The sequence below is a fragment of the Tupaia chinensis genome, unplaced genomic scaffold (genome assembly GCF_000334495.1).
Source record: "Tupaia chinensis unplaced genomic scaffold, TupChi_1.0 Scaffold000394_1, whole genome shotgun sequence".
NCBI lineage: Eukaryota > Metazoa > Chordata > Mammalia > Scandentia > Tupaiidae > Tupaia > Tupaia belangeri.
Window position 1 is genome coordinate 460,634 of NW_006159896.1, and position 15,861 is coordinate 476,494.

At 55.1% G+C, this 15,861-nt stretch overlaps 1 pseudogene; it reads right to left on the bottom strand.

Moving 5' to 3' along the window:
• Window positions 1–237: 237 nt before the first annotated feature.
• On the bottom strand, window positions 238–5,331 carry LOC102474968 (uncharacterized protein C1orf50 pseudogene; annotated as a pseudogene).
• Between the last annotated feature and the right edge of the window lie 10,530 nt (window positions 5,332–15,861).

Consider the following 15,861-nt stretch of genomic DNA (forward strand, 5'->3'; position numbering starts at 1 on the left):
ATACTCCATTGCGTTTCTGTGGCCTAGAGAGTGTCTCAAAGAGAGTGGCGCAATCCATTGCCATCCCACCTGAAAGGAATCAAACGACAGCATTCACATTCACAGGGTGTCCTTCCTAGAAGTCCATGGCTCACCACAGGCCCTCGATTCCCAAACTGCCTCCCCTCAAAGCAGAGAATGGTGGGGAGGTGACAGCCGAGTCCTTGTCCTGAGAGCTATTCTGTCAAGAGAGCACTCTCAGTGAGTCAGTCCTCGGAAGCTGGGCTCAGTGCACGGCAGCAGGGCCACTGACTGGCTCAGCAACTCGTCCGCGAGACTGGCTGTGGCATCTTGCTTCTCGGTGTCCTCGTATGAAGTCCAGGATAAGTCATGTTGTAGCTGGTAGGAGCCAAGGAGAAATAATGGGAAAATATTGCTGGCCACTCTCCCGTTGATAAAGGTAGTACATGTCGCCATGTTTTTTCACCATACTACAAGCCACGTGGTGCAAGCTGGCATCTCTATGAGCATCTTCCAGTACCTTCCTGGCTTGCTCTTGCAAATGTTGGATTTGCTCAGCTATGACTGTCAGCTTGTTGGTGGCATTTGCTTGGATGAATTCATCAGCCTTCTGCACTGCTCTGCGAGTGCCATAAGGTCTATGGGGTCCCCAGCCCAGTGGGTGCTGTAGCGGCTCACCAGGGCCAGGCCGCCGGGGGACAGAATGAGCTCCACCAGGCCTGCTCCTGGGTCTGCTGCCAACTGCACTCTGTGACATTCCTCGACCCCTGCCCCCGCCCCTGTCTGCTCAGGGACGGCACCACCTCCATGACCACACCTTACCTAACCAGGCACCCCTGCACCAGGCCCACTAGCTGGCATGAGTTTTAAGCTGCTGAGTCTGGGACTTGAACCACTATTAACTACCAGCGATGTAACCAAATGCCATCTGCTGATCCTTTTACTAAAAATTATTTTTAAGAATTATTTTATTTAACTTTGTTTACTTATTTTTTAATTTGACCAGAGAGGGATAGAGAGAGAAAGAAAGAGCGGTAAAGAGAGAAAGCAAGCTGACAGGTGTGGGACTCGAACCGTGGTTGGCCATGTGGGAGTCCAGCACCCCTTGCTGCCACGCTACCTGCCGGACCCTACTAAAAATGTTTAAAACATCTAAATAAATGTAGGGACAACCCACGATCATGGATTAGAAGAATCGGTATAGTAAAGGTGCCAACTCTCCCCAAAGTGACATAAATTTAATGAAATTCCTATGCAAATCTAAACAGGATAGTTTGAAGGTATAGATAATATATATGGGAAGATAAAGAAATTAGACTATTTAAAACAATTCTGAAAAATAATAATAAGGTGGGAAGAGTCACTCTAATTTTTTGTTGTTTTTTTTAGTTTTTGCTATAGAGCATATGGGCTCGCCAGAGAAAGAGAGAGAGGGAGAGGAGGAGGGAGAGGAAAAGGGATAAACCATGCCATAGTGGGGATGGCCATGCCACAATCCCTTCTCATCCAGTCTCCTTTAGAGATTTCAGGCATGCACAAACGAACAGCGTACTTGGCCATGTGGGATCCAGCACCTTAACCTCCATGCCAGTTGCTAGTCCTCTAATTTTTTTTTTCTTAGTTTTGCTATAGGGCACGTGTACTCCCTGGAGAGAGACAGGGAAAATGAAAACGATAAAACACCCCTCAGGAAGAGGGCCACACCACAATCTTCTCCATTCTCTTCTCGGGATTTGGGGCACGCATGTACATACACCTGGCATGTTTTTCAAACCACCAGGCCTGGGATTCAAACTGTACAATTGGCCAAACACCTTAATCACCAAGCGACCAGCTGGCCCTCCTTTCACTTTTTTTTTCATTGCCAAGGGCATGTTCATTTACTAGCAAGAAACAGGAGCATGGGAGGGAGAATGTGGTTATGCCACAATCCCGTCTCCGTTTCTTCATCCCGTGGGGATTCTGGGCATATGTGCACACACATCAGCCTGTGTTTCAAGCTGCCAAGGCTGGGATTTGAACTACAGTCAGTTGTGTGCGATCTGGCTCCCTCAATCTTTAGACTACAGGGCCAGACTTCACGTTACCTACTTTTGAAAGTAGCTGCGGGAATCATGAGAGCATGGTGTTGGGGAAAGAGCAAGAACAGCACAAAGAAATCAGAAAGAACGGAACAAAGAGCCAGAAAAAGACCCACGCAGTTTCCAGCAGATGTTGTACAGAGGTGTAAATGCAATTCAGTGGGGAAATAGCCTTTTCAGCAAACCATGCTGGAGCAAATGGTTATCTCTAAGCAAAAAAAAAGAATCTTGAACTGAGCGTCTCATTTTATACACAAAATGAACTCAGGATGGATGGTAGACTTAACATAAGACGTAAAATAATAAAACTCTTTGAAAAATACATACGGAAAAAAAATCTTCAGTACCTGGGGCTAGGCAAAAACTTCTTGGTCTTAAAACAAACACATAACCCATAATAGAAAAAAAATCAATAAATCGGGCTTTCTCAAAATTTAAAACTTTTGTTGTCAAAGACCTTGATAGGAGGACTAAAAAGCCAAACTACAGACAGACTAGGAGAAAATATTGGCAAGCCATCTAACAAATCTTGGAACAAAGAACTTGTTTCTAGATGATAAAAAACAGTCTCCAGCTCAATAGTGAAAAACACGATGGATCCGATTACAAAATGGACAAAAGGCACGAAGGGACATTCCACAGAAGACACATGAACGGCAGATAGGCAGGTAGAGCTCCAACCAGCCATTAGGAAAATGCAATCAAGCCCACAGTGAGACATCATTGCACACGCATTAAAACAGCTAAGTCAAAACAAAAGAAAACAAAAACCCAAACAGTGAGAATGCCGAATGCTGGCGAGGATGCAGAGAAACTGGCCATTCGCTGCTGTTGGGAATCTAACAGTGCAGGCTCCCAGGAAAAGGGTCTTGTAGTTTCTCAAACATCGAACCATGCACTCACTCTAGGACCCCAGTCACTCTCCTGCACGTCTCTCCCTGAGAGTGAAAAGCTGCATCCACACTAAAACTTCACAACCATGCACTCACTCTAGGACCCCAGTCACTCTCCTGCACGTCTCTCCCTGAGAGTGAAAAGCTGCATCCACACTAAAACTTCACACGCAGTCCTTTGATGGGTGAATGACTGCACACACCACGGAGGAGTGAAAAGCTGCATCCACACTAAAACTTCACATGGAAATTCACTGCAGCTTTATTTGTAGTAGCCCAAACCAGAAGCAGACATGCAGTCCTTTGATGGGTGAATGACTGCACACACCACGGAGTGTTATTCAGCAGTGAACTATCGAGCTGCAATCTCGGATGGGCCTCAGGGGCATTCCCTGGAGTGAAAAAGCCACTCTGAGGGCAGATGGTGGTGCAGCCGTACGAGGCGAGGGTCCGTAAGGCTGGCCCACAGGAGAGATGTCGCTTGGAGTCTGGAGGCCTCTGCAAGCACACCCAGCATACACGCCTGTGCCCGTGACCTGGGACTGGCTGAGGTTGGAGGTGGGTCACTGTATCGGGATCCTGTTGAGGGGACCTGTCTCTCTCTTTCTCTGTCTCTTTTGCTCAACAAAGAGATAATTAAATAAGCTTTTGAAAAAAGCCATTCTGAAAAGATCTCACAGAGTACGGGTTCATTTACATACTATTACCAAAAATGGCAAAATGATAGAAATAGAAATGAGTATTTGCTAAGGGATGGGAGGGAGAAGGGGCAGGGAGCTGCCTGTGGCTACAAATGGAGTAGTTGGAGGGGCATCTTCGTGGTGATGGTACGATTCCATGTATTATTATTATTACTATCATTCATGATAGAGACCTGTGCCTGCACGAGAGCAAGAGCGAGAGAGGGCAGCAGCCTCCCCAGGGCTCAGTCGTGCTGCAGTCCCCTTCCTCCAGTCCTCCAGCCTGCCAGGGTGTAGGGCCACACACGTGTGCCACCCTTGTTTTCAGGCTGACTAGGCTGGGGACTTGAACTGAGGTTGGCGTGTGGCTTCCAGCTCTGCAATCCAGTCTGTGACCAGCCATGCCATGGGCTGGCTGTATTGCCACAGCAGTTACACAGACCTGCACATGGATGGAATAGCATGGAATTACACACGCGTGGACCACGGTCTGTTTCCTGGTTTTGATATTGTACCACTGGGGAAACTAGCTGAGGGCACCCAGACTCTCTATGCCATTTTTCGGAAACTTTCTGTGACTCCGTCATTATTTTATAAGTAATTTAGTAAAATTTTCACAATTGCATCATACTTTAATAAAACATTTTTTAAAAGTGAGGGGAAGGAAAATATACTTCATAATTTTACGTCTTAAGTCTACTATCCATCCTAGAGAACATGTACTATGAGCAGTTCTGGAGGGGAATTCTTCAGGCTGATGGGATATGTACAAGGTGGAAATTCAGATCTTCTGGAAGAGCATTAGAAGTGGTAAATAGCATTCATCTGGCTGTCATCGCGATAGCAGTGGTGAGTGGGAAGGACAGAGCATGGGCACTGGGGGGGCCCTTGGTCAGGCTAGCTTCTTCCCCATTTCCAGTCGCTGTGAGGCCCAGGACTCAGAGTGACACGCGTGCAGCAGGCACTCAGTAAGGACTTGCCAGGTTGCGCTGGCTCTCGGTGGTTCGTCGGTTCCGCCGGCTGTAATTACCTGTGTGTACCAGCTCCTGGCCAGGGCCGGAGACAGGAAGGATCTGAGCTATGCTTGCTGAGCTCACCCAGGCAGTCAGATGTTCCCTGAGCTCTTGCTCTGTGCTGGCAGGGCCCAGGCACTGGACACATCAGTGAACAAGACAGACCAGCCCCTGGCCGCAACGAGCTCACATCTGCTGGTGCATTGGGCAGGGGGTGCTGGGGTAGAGGAGACAGGCAGTAAGCTATCAGTGGTATAACAAGTAACGTGGTGGTGGAGGAGGTGCTGGATCCCACAGTGCTGGCTGCGCAATTCAAGTCCTGGACCTGGTGGCTTGAAAAGCACGCCAGGCATGTGTGAGTGCCCCAAATCCCCAAACAAGACATGGAGGGGAAGAGACTGCAAGTAGCCATCTCTCCGGGAGGTGCTTTCTCACTTCTCTGTCTCTGGCAAGTGCATGTGCCTTCTAACAATTTTTTGTTAGAGTAAATGATGAAGTTTGCCGAGAGGAGATACACTGAGAAATAAAGCCAGGGAAGCCAGCAGGCATGGGGCGTACGAGCAGGCCTGTAGGCTACCCAGGGTCGACTCACTGCCAAGGTGATCTCTGAGCCAGACTCCGAGGAGGAGGCTCTTCCCTTGGGAATGAAGATGCCCTGTTCCATTATTGCGTTGCTCACAGAAATCCCTGTCCTGGGTGATTTACCGAGAATAGAGGCTCATCCAAGGGCATGAGGCTGGCTTCAGCTCGGCTTCGTCATAGCGTGGTCACAGAAGCTGAGAGGCCTGCCTGTGCTCCATGTGGATCTCCGTCCGCCTTAGCCCCTCTCCCTATATTCCTCCAGCACTCAGTCATGGGGGCTCTACCCTCAACACCCAGCTGCTGGCCTATTCCCCAGAGCCCCACCTTTGACACCATATTTACATCAAGTTTTCACCTTCTTAAGCCTGTTACAATGGCACACCCCATTAATTTAGGGGGACATTTTTAACCACAGCAAAAATGGAGGCTTGGGGCAGGAACCCCATGGAGATATGCCCGTGTCTCCAGTCTCAGGGCAGGGTGGACTGGTCTCCGCAATGAGCCCGCTGCTCGATTCCCAAAGCCGGGCCCAGGCTCTGACCCTCAACCTCCCAAGTGCAGGTGACCCTCCAGGTGATCTGCAGCCCTGGAGGCCCTCTCGCATCGCAGGGAGGCCGAGGTCCTCATTTGGCAAGATTCGATGGGGAAATAGCCTTCCTGTCCTTGTGGCTATCGGCCCAGCCAGTGTCCGTCTGTCCTGCCCACCATCTGGAGCACCCCTGCAGGCGACCCCACTGTGGTTTCGGAGGAAGTTTTCTCCTGGTCTCACCCTTGGGCACATCTGTTCACAGACACTCCTTGATAGGCACCCCCAGTCCGCCCTTCAGCCCTCGTCTCGCCACTTCCCTGCTGTCTCGCTAGCTCTCCCTCCTATAGCCCCTTCCCACCACTCCAGATCGGCCTTATCCCCGTCCCCCTTTGGCTGGTATTAGCAAGCTCCATTAAGGAGCATTCCATATTATGCCAGTATTTGATATTCCAAATAAAATCTCAGCAGCCCCCAAGAACCGTCTCGACTGCTGAAATGCCCACAGGACTTGGGATTAGAAGCTCCACAGCACACAGGAGATGAGGGGATTTTATTTGGTGTTTAGGATTTATACGTGTATATGTTGGGGGGGTGCAAATATGTATTTAAATCAAGCAACTTAATCCAGAGTTCAAGGCTAAAACCACCATAGGAAAAGGATATTTGCATATATTAATCTCTCCACGTCCAGAAGGGAGGACGTGGAGAACGGACAGCGGCCTGGAATCGGAGGTTCCCGCGTGATCGCCAGGTGGTCTCGGCCTTACGTCCTCACCTGCTCTGTGCTCTCACCCTCCACCTACCTGCTCACACACACACCCGGCTGGGAGCAGGCTCGCAGGGCAGGGGCGGGCACCTCAGTCAGTGCTGAGGTTTCCGGTGCCTCGTGCTTCTGGCTAAGTGAACAAACAAACGGAAGACGGCGTACAAAACCATGCGCTAAGCTCAGCTGCGTGCTGAAGACGCCCTCCTTCTCCGGGGACCGAGGGCGCTGGGGCTGGCAGGACCAGAGGTAAGGACTTGGCCTCGGAGAGATTCCATTCTGGCTCCCAGCCCCTGGGGAGGCGCAGCAGAGGAGAGGCCATGTCTGACATGCTTAGGGGACCCACTCGCAGGAGACTGAAGCAAGAGATGGAAGCAGTGAGGGAGTGGGAGTCAGCGGGGGGCGCAGCAAGACAGAGGTGAAGAGGTGAAGAGCCGGGGCGTCTGAGTGTGGCCATGGGCGTCTGAATGCGGCCATGGGCGTCTGAGTGTGGCCATGAGAAGCTGAGTGTGGCCATGGGCATCTGAATGTGGCCATGGGCGTCTGAGTGTGGCCATGGGTCTGCGGTAAAGGGACAGTGAGCACCAAGCGTAGGAGCCAGCTTCTGGGACCTCAGAGCCTTGGAGGAGTTTGGGTTTTACATGAGAGGGACTGATGACAACTTGGGACAGTAGAATCACCTTCCTGGAGCAAGGCCAGCTACCCTTCGCAGCCAGGCAGTGGATAACATATCTGGAAACGCACAGCCCAGCCCGGCTTTGCTTGTTTATTTACTTATTTAGAATGGCCTATACGGCACGTGCACTTGCCAGAGAAAGGGAGAAGCAAGCAAGCCCCTCAGGGGTATGGCCGTGCTGCAACCCCTTCTTCTTCATTCTCCTCTAGGGCTTTTGGGCTCACATGCATACACGCCTGACGCAATTCCCAAGCCGATGGGTCCAGAGCTAGAATCATGCACCTGGTCATGTGGGATCCAGTCGCCTTAACCGCCACACCACCAGTGGCCCAATGTGGCCCATGCTTCCTTCCTTCTCTCTCTCTCTCATCTATCTATATCTACCTATCATCTATCTATCTAATGCAAACACACCTGCACGAGGAGCCTGAGCCTCAGAAGGAAGGCAGACCAAGGGCGTCCAGCTTCAGGCTGACTGTGGCCAGAGCCGGGTCTAAGAGGTGGCTTCCTCTGCCCAGCAGTGCCCCTCGGAATGGCGATCCGCCCCGTCTCTAAGCTCCACCGTCAGCGGCATTGCATCAGCAACATTCCTCCAGGTCTCGGAGCACCTGAGTTTATTAACCACCTCCTTAGAGATGGGGGACCTAAAGGGTGGAGACAGAGGGTGACCCGTCCCAAGTCACAGAGGCAATAAATTGGGAGGGGGCTGGATTTGACCTCCCACCCCATCTGACTCTCTAGCCTAAGACCCTTCCCCAACCATGCAGCCGCCTCCCTGCCCCATCTGGAACTTAAGTTCAGCAAAGTCATTCATTCAAAGCCTTCTCTTGCAGAATTCTTTGGTGGGAGAACTGTTCCTTGCCCCAAGTGGGGCACGCAGGCTACTGAACAGGAGAAGCACAGACAAGGCCACGGGAGAACAGGCCGCTCAGGCCCGCGGCCGCGCACTCGGCGCACAGTCCACCTTCCATGAAGGACCTCTGTTAAAGCTGCCCAACCCTCCACAGCCCGGACCCTGCCACGGGGGAGGTGCTGGGGCTGGCAGCACCCCAGCCTGGCTGGAGAAATACCTGTTCAGTCTCTGGCTCTGCCTCCTGCTACCAAGTACAGCCACGTCAGAACATCTGCTTTCCAGCAAAGGCGGACCAATGACTGCCTCCCCGCAGAGGCGTGGAAGGCGATGTGTGTGTGGAAGGCGTGAGGCTTGGCACACAGCAGGTGCTCGGTGAGTCACAGCTGCTCTGCCATAATTAACCTCAGGCCTCAGGCTGGCTCTATGTCCTGATGGTTAGGGCACCACATCCCACATGGCTGACAGCACGGTTCAAGTCCTGGGCCTGAAAGCTTGAGAAACACACCAGATGTGCATGTGTGCATGCCCAAAATCCCAAGGAGGGAGAGATGCAGATGGGATTGAAGCACGATTGTCCCCATGGGGGTGCTTTCTCCCTCTGTCTCTCCCTCTGGAGAGTGCACACACGCTCTAGCAAGAAAAAACAGCACCTCCTGAACCCAGCAGCCTGCATCCCAGTCTTCTCACCTGATCCCCACTGGCCTTCCCAGAAACTGAATGGAGCTCAGCAGGGTTCTCCCTGGTTAGGGGCAGCCCCTCCCTCCACTATCAACAGGTCTCTATCTATGGCACCTGCAGTCCCGGAGGTTCTCCCCTGAGGGCTACCTACAGCAGGGATCTGGACAGGCTCACAGCCTAGCTATGGAGCTTGCCTGATGAGGAGGCAAAGAGGTGTAGGAGGTGGTATTTTTGCCAGATTAAATACAAGATACCAAGATTCATTTAATTAGAGACCTTTTTTTTGGGAGAGGTTTTTGCTATAGGGCATGTGTGCTTGCCAGAAAGACAGAGAGACAGAAAGCGAGAAATCACCCCCCGGGGAAGATGGCCACGCAGGAATTCCTTCTCCTCCATTCTCCTCTTGGGATCTTGGGCACCCACGCACATGCTCCTGGTGTGAGTTTAAGCCACCAGGTCCGAGACTCGAACCGCAGTCAGCTACATGGGAGTTCAGCCACATAGCCATTACGCTAACTGCTGGTCCCGAGACTATTTTTTTAATTATACGTATATCCCACTCAATATTTGGGACATACTTAAACTCACCAGCTATTTGTTGCTTACCTGAAATGCATATTTAACAGTGTACTATATTTTTATTTATTTATTTTTATTTATTTTTATTCATGATAGCAAATGCATAAGAGAGAGAGAGAGAGGGAGAGAGAGAAGCACCCTTGACAGGGTCTTGCATGCCACAGTCCCCTTCTGCAAGCCCTCCAGCTCTTTAGACAGCAGGCGCATGCACGCTTGCTCAGTGTGTTTTCAGACTGAACCAGAGATTAGAACCTGTGGTCGGCCATGTGGCATCCAGCGCTGTAGTTCAGTTTGCTGCTGACTATGCTGCCAAGCTAGACCCTTCTATTTTATTTTTATTGCTAAGTCTGGCACCCTACAAAGCAGGTCTGTCAGCGGTTAGCAGTGACCTCTCACCTTCTCCAGAAGTCCCTCTCCTGAATGACCAGCCCCTGTGGGCTCAGGGAACAGACAAGATGGTCTGGGGAGGCCCCTTACCAAGGTGACCTTTGAACTCAGACCTGATGCATGGCAGGGAAGAGAAGAGACTACCCTCCACCAGACAGAAGGAGAGGGTAGGAGATGCAGGTGAGGGAAGGCCTCCAGGCACCCTGGCCAGGAGGAAGGGAGCGGCACCCACAGAGGGAGCGGAATTGAGCCAGGCCTTGAAGCAGGAGCTTGAGTTAGCCAGACAGAGAGGGGGCGGGGCAGAGGAGCTCTGATTCGGGAAGAGCTGGTCTCCCTCCCTGGTGACCCAGGCGGTAGGCAGGTCCCTGAAGTGCAGCATCCCACCCCCGGCACCATCTCTTCCAGGGGCCTTTATACACAAGGGGACGTCTTCCATAAGATGCCAAGTGAAACACACAAGACGCAAGACAGGCCGGAACGTAACGAGGTGCTGCGGGTGGGCCTGACCTGACCAGTAGGTGCTCCATAAATGGGCGGACTGAGCCGCACCCCTGCCCCTGCAGACAAACTCAGGAGAAGCAGAGGCATCTCCGCGAGGTCTCTCCTGGATCGGAGTGTACTTTACTGAATAAAGGAGGGAGGGAGGGAGGGAACGAATGATTAAAACAAGTGTAAGGTTAACCCGAGTCCATCCAGAAATCGCTGGGCCCAGACACAGAAGGAAATAAAACGAAAAAAGAGGGTCCTGGCAGGAGCCGTCACTCTTGAGACTGTGATAATTAGGGCCTTTGCAGGCTGCCTGCTCCCTCCTGAGCCTGCTGGGCCTGCCAGGCCCCCCGTGGAGCACGCAGGCTGATCAGTCCCTGATTCCAACACCCTAGGCCTGCTCTGTTTGCGCTGGTCAGTGGGGCTAGGAGGGGACTCAAGGATTGGCGTCTCAGACAGACGTGCTCCCTCCTGTGTGTTCTTGGGCAAGTGGCCTCACCTCTCAGAGCCTGGGCCTCGTCCTCTATAAAGCAGGAAGGATTAGAGTGCCGCTGTCCTTCACTCAGCCACAAAGGTCTGCGGAGACTGTCCTTCCGGGTGCGACACCCAGGGCGTGAGGCTGCAGGTCTGGGGCTCCTGGCATACGATTTCTCACAGGGCTGTCAGGGGTGCAATCCGTGTGCGTGGTCCCACAATACCAAGACATGCCATGTTGGGTGGCCCAGAAAGGTCAGGGACCCTGGAGCTCAGACCCAACACCTGCAGGAAGAGAAAAGGCAAGATCTCTCAGCCCCAATCCACGACAAGACCCTAACCCAAGCGGACAGCTACGCCCCTCGGTCCACTCAGCATTTCAGCATTTTCTCTCTAACAGTAACGCACAGGTAGCGCTGGGTACTTACTCTGTCAGCCTCTGCCTTTGAGGGGTAGCAGCTCACATCACACAGCTGGGGTGATCACGGTGCAGATGGGGGTGCACGCTGGGGACCGGCTCCCCACCAGCCCACTCTGCAGACCATCAGAGCCACTAGACCCTGCCCGACTCTTCCCTTTGCAGAAAGAGAAGATGAGTCCCTAAAGGAGACAGTCCCAGGGCTGTCCCACACCACCCCAGCCACCTCCAAGCAGCCCTGGACCTCTTCCCTGCAGGTCCCCACCCTCTGCCCACCAGCCAAGCCCAGCAAAGCCCCTCCATAGTCACACCCAAGGGGCAGCAATACAGGACTGGGGGAGCGGCTGGCTGGGGTACAGTTGTGCACCATACTGCATGGGCGTGGGATGAGGGTGCCCGAAGTTCTGCTCTGAGCCCAGAACCCAGGATGTGGGTGCACAATGACCTGCTGAGCCCGGGGAGCCCAGGCTGAGAGAGCGCCTCGTCACTGCACCCCCACTACGCCCCACCACTCGGTGGAGTGATGCTGGTGTTATGTGTGCCCGAGGGGCAGCAACGGGGAGGAGGCCGCCTGGTCGAAGGGGAAGGGAGGGGCTGGCATCACATTCCATGAAGGCCAAGTCCCTGCCTTCCCACTCCCCAGCGACCTGGAGAGGTTGCTCCCCACACCCACGCTCACACCCCGGACGCCCGGCCCTGCTCTGTTCCCCAGGCCCTTCCTGCCATGTGCTCCCACTTGTCCATGCCCTTCCCATTTTTTAAGTGATGAGGACCAGGTAACCAGAGGTGACTCCAGAGCAGCTAGACCCCCTCATGACATGTGAGCAAAGAGCCCCAGACTTGGGTCTCAGTGCCCGTTCCCTGACTCACTGGCTGTGCGGCCTTGTACAGGTCACTTGCCCTCTCTGAGTCTCTGTAAAGTGAGGGTCATGTGAGCCCCACCTTGTCCGGCTGTGGGCAGAGTGCCAGGGAGAAGCACTCAGAGGTCCCAGGACGAGCACTGAGGCTCCGACACCAGGCCTGCGTTTTGCATGTGCCCGTCTCTTCTGTCCTGCGTCACTCCTCCAAGGGGGGCACTCAAACCCTGAGGGTGGGAGGACGAGGTCTCTGCTGTCCTGGCCGGACCCCCGCAGCCACCTGTGCACACCAGGGGTCCTCAGAGTGCGGCCTGGGCAGCAGCAGCACCACTCAGGGACTTAGAAATGCAAGTTCCCTGGCCCTGCCCAGATTTAGGAATCGGAAAGTTGGGGGTGCAGCCAGGCACCTGCGTGGCCCCCAGAGGACTGACGCTCACTCGGGTTGGGAGACCCTGGAGGGTGGCAGGCCGTGAGCCCCTCAGGGCAGCCCCGTGCCTACCTCCCACGCACCCGCTCTGTGCTAAACACTGGACAGTGGCCCCAAACACAGCCCTTGTGGGCCAGTCAACAACCTGAGTCCTCAGCTCCCCTAAATATGGCCCCCCAAAGCACTGCCCCAGAACCACCGCAAGTCCCAAACCCCATCCACACTGCTGAGTGGGATTCCTTCCCAGGGCCCAGGAATGTGCAGCTGACCCTCCCCCATCCAGGGCACCAGGGGTCCAGAACAGCAGAGGAAAGGCAGGGAGGCAAGAGAAGCCTGAGGAGAGCCCCCTGCAGTGGGTTGAAGGGGACTGGCCGCCTCCCAACTAGCCACAAGCAAGGCCCCAGCAGCAGCTCCAGGGACCCCCTACTTTGGTAGCTCACCTATGGGTAAATGCCTTCTGAGGGGCTAAGAAGGCGTCGAGGACAGATGAGAAACTGGTACCTTCTCCGAGGCAGCCCTCTGAGGGACCTGGAAACAGGACCAGAGCAGTGCCAGCAGCGACCAAGGTACCTGCAGCCCCGTGACCCGGCCCCAGCCTCCCTCCCTCCCTCCCTCCCCATTTAATTCCAAAGTCCTCTCCTTCTATCCATGGCAGGGCAGTGGGCTTCAAGGTCTCTGCAGCAAGGGTCTGCAGGGCAAGCCATGTCCCCTGGTCCTTTGGGTAGAGGGAGTGTGGGCGGGGTGGCAGGGGTGTTGAGCAACTGCCAGCCACACCCAGCCTCCAGCAAGAGGCAGGAGAGGACTTGGCCTTCCCCATCCTGCCAGGTCCCCATCCTGCCCACCTGCCCCAGACACTCCCAGGTGGGGACAGACAGGGAGAGACAGCAAGGAGCCCCCCCACACACACCTCTACCACCATCCTAGAGATGCTGCCCCAGGCATGCAAGAGGCAGGAGGGGCTGAGCCTGCAGAGACAAGGCCTGCAGCCTACAGAGACAAGGACTCACTAGAGAGGGACCATCTGGGGGCAGCTACTTAGCCGGGCAGCTGCTGCCTTCTTCTCCCTCCGCCCGAGGCCATCACAGACTGCGGCAGGCCTCAGGCTCACGGGCGGCCAGTGTGGACTGAGAGGGAGAGGAGGGCGTAGCGGGGACAGCCAGGGTCCGAGCTCCCTGCCAGCCACGTCAGTACTACCATCCTGTCCTCCAGAGTCGACAAGAAAACCAGCGTCCAACGTGTCTCCCGATGCTCGATGCTCGAGGTTGGAAAAAGCAAAGCCCCACCCTCGGGTCCCACCTCAACTCAGCTCTGGGGCACCGCCTCTCCGTGTTTCGCTCTGTTCTTTGCTTAGTATTCTGAAACAAACTCACTGTCTTTACTTAAATAAGCCTATCTGTAAGGGACATGGGGCCTAGGTGGAGCTAAGATCACAGGCGTAAGCAAAAGGCGAAAGAGTTACAGCGTTCCCTTCTCCGCTACTGTTACCTGTCACCCTCCTGCCACCCTTGACCCACTGGGAGGGGTGAGGGTGTGAGCTTCTGATCCAGGGAGCCAGGAGGCGAGAGCAGTGGAGAAAGGAGTGGTCGCATGAGGTGAGTCTGGGCGACCCTGGACTTCAATGTCTCCCGGTCACCAGGGCCTGCCGCCCCACATGGGTGGGGCCCGACCTCATTTAAAGCTGGCAGGTACCACCGTTACTCCCACAGCAGGCACCACCGCGTCCCTGGGCCGCTGAGGACGCTGCACCTGCAGGGGCCTGGCCCGTGGTCCCCCATGAAGTGAGCTGAGCACGGCCTCAGCCTCTGCCCTTTGGGGAGCTTCCTCTGGGATGCCCTCCCCATCAGGCACCCCTCGGCCGACCCTGCCACCTCAAGGCTCTTTCCACCAGCCTGCAGCAGCCTCTCCTGAGCGGGGTGCGGTCCCATGGAGGGTTCCGGTGCCCACAGTACTGTCCTGCCAATCCAGGCGGAGGACTCTACAGGCAGGGGCCTCCTGAGCGGGGTGCGGTCCCATGGAGGGTCCGGGTCCCCACTGTGCTGTCCTGCCAATCCAGGCGGAGGACTCTACAGGCAGGACCCGCTGACCACAGCAACCCCCTTCCCTACAGCCCAGAGCCTGGGTCCGAAAGCGGAAGAGGACAGCCACGCCCCAAATCCTCCAGAGCCACCTCTGGACTTGCACCTGCGGCCGGAGAGTCAGGTCACTCTTCTGCCCAAGGATCGGTTCCTTCGTGCGAAATGCAATAGTGAATCTCAGAAAGGAATGTGTGAATTACAGCAGGTGGTCGTGAAGAAGGTGGGCGGGACTCGGGCGGGTGCCAGGACAGTCCCCAAACAGTCCTCTGGGCACAGACCAGCTGGGATGGAGGTGCCGAGTCACAAGAGCTGGCAGCTGTTTGCACGCCCTTCGAAGCAGCAGTCCGGGCAGCTCACGCTTGTGCTGGCGGCCGTGTCGGGAACAGGCGTCAGGCAGCAGCGTGTGCACAGGTACAAACCTGTCCCCGGGCCAGGGCTCCCTGCATGTGGTGGGGACGGCGAAGCTCCTGGCCACACAGGCCCCAGACTGGCCGCAGCCCGCTTGTGAAGCCCATGATTCCCTGGCCCTGACCCCACACTGCCCTGCCCTGGTCAGGAAAGCAGTGTGGACACACCGGGCTGTCCCAGGGACCCTGTCCCCTCCCAGAATATGATGAGCCCTGGGCGGTGAGAAGGTGGTGCCCAGGCTCGTGGGCTGGGCCGGGGGCTTGTGAGCCAGGCCAGGAGCTCCGATCTCAATTCTGGGGGAGGGTCTGCCTTGGGTCCAACTCGCAGGATGAAGGTGAGACCCAGCAGCTTGGGAGACCCTTGACCACGCACAGGAGCACCTGAGGAACACCCAGCCCCAGAACCACACCCCAGGGGCCCTGGTGAGGGAGCAGGCAGCCCCAGGCATCCCACTGGACTCCCCTCAGTCCTAGCCCAGGGCCACATCCAGCCACGTGAGGCAGGAACCCGCTCCCACTGGGACCCTCTCGGGACGAACGCCTGAATGGTCGGATGATCCCAGAACACCCAGATGGGAGCTGGCCAGCTTTCTGCTCGAACACCCGGGTGGAAGTGGATTCATTGCTCCCCAGGCCTGGGTTCTGCTCCAACCCACATCCGCTGTGTAACTTTGGACAAGTGACTCTCCTCCTCTAAGCCTCAGTTTCCCCCTCTACAAAACAGGCCCGATAACTGCCCCAGCCCACGGCTTCCTGCGGGTGTCCGTGCACGTGTTCGGGAAGCACGGTGGCCGGGGCAGAGGGTAAACGGGCGGCGATAGCAAGTTCCGCCGTTGAGTGTCACGTGCAAACACGTGTGTCTATGTCAGACACATGAGAACATTTTAAATAAAGCGACCCACAACCGAGAACTTCTATGCATCTTCCAGTTTGGCCCTAGGCTGGGAAGAGACCCCGCGGTTCTGTTAATATTCCGGTCCGGCTCCTGAACACCGGCTGGCCC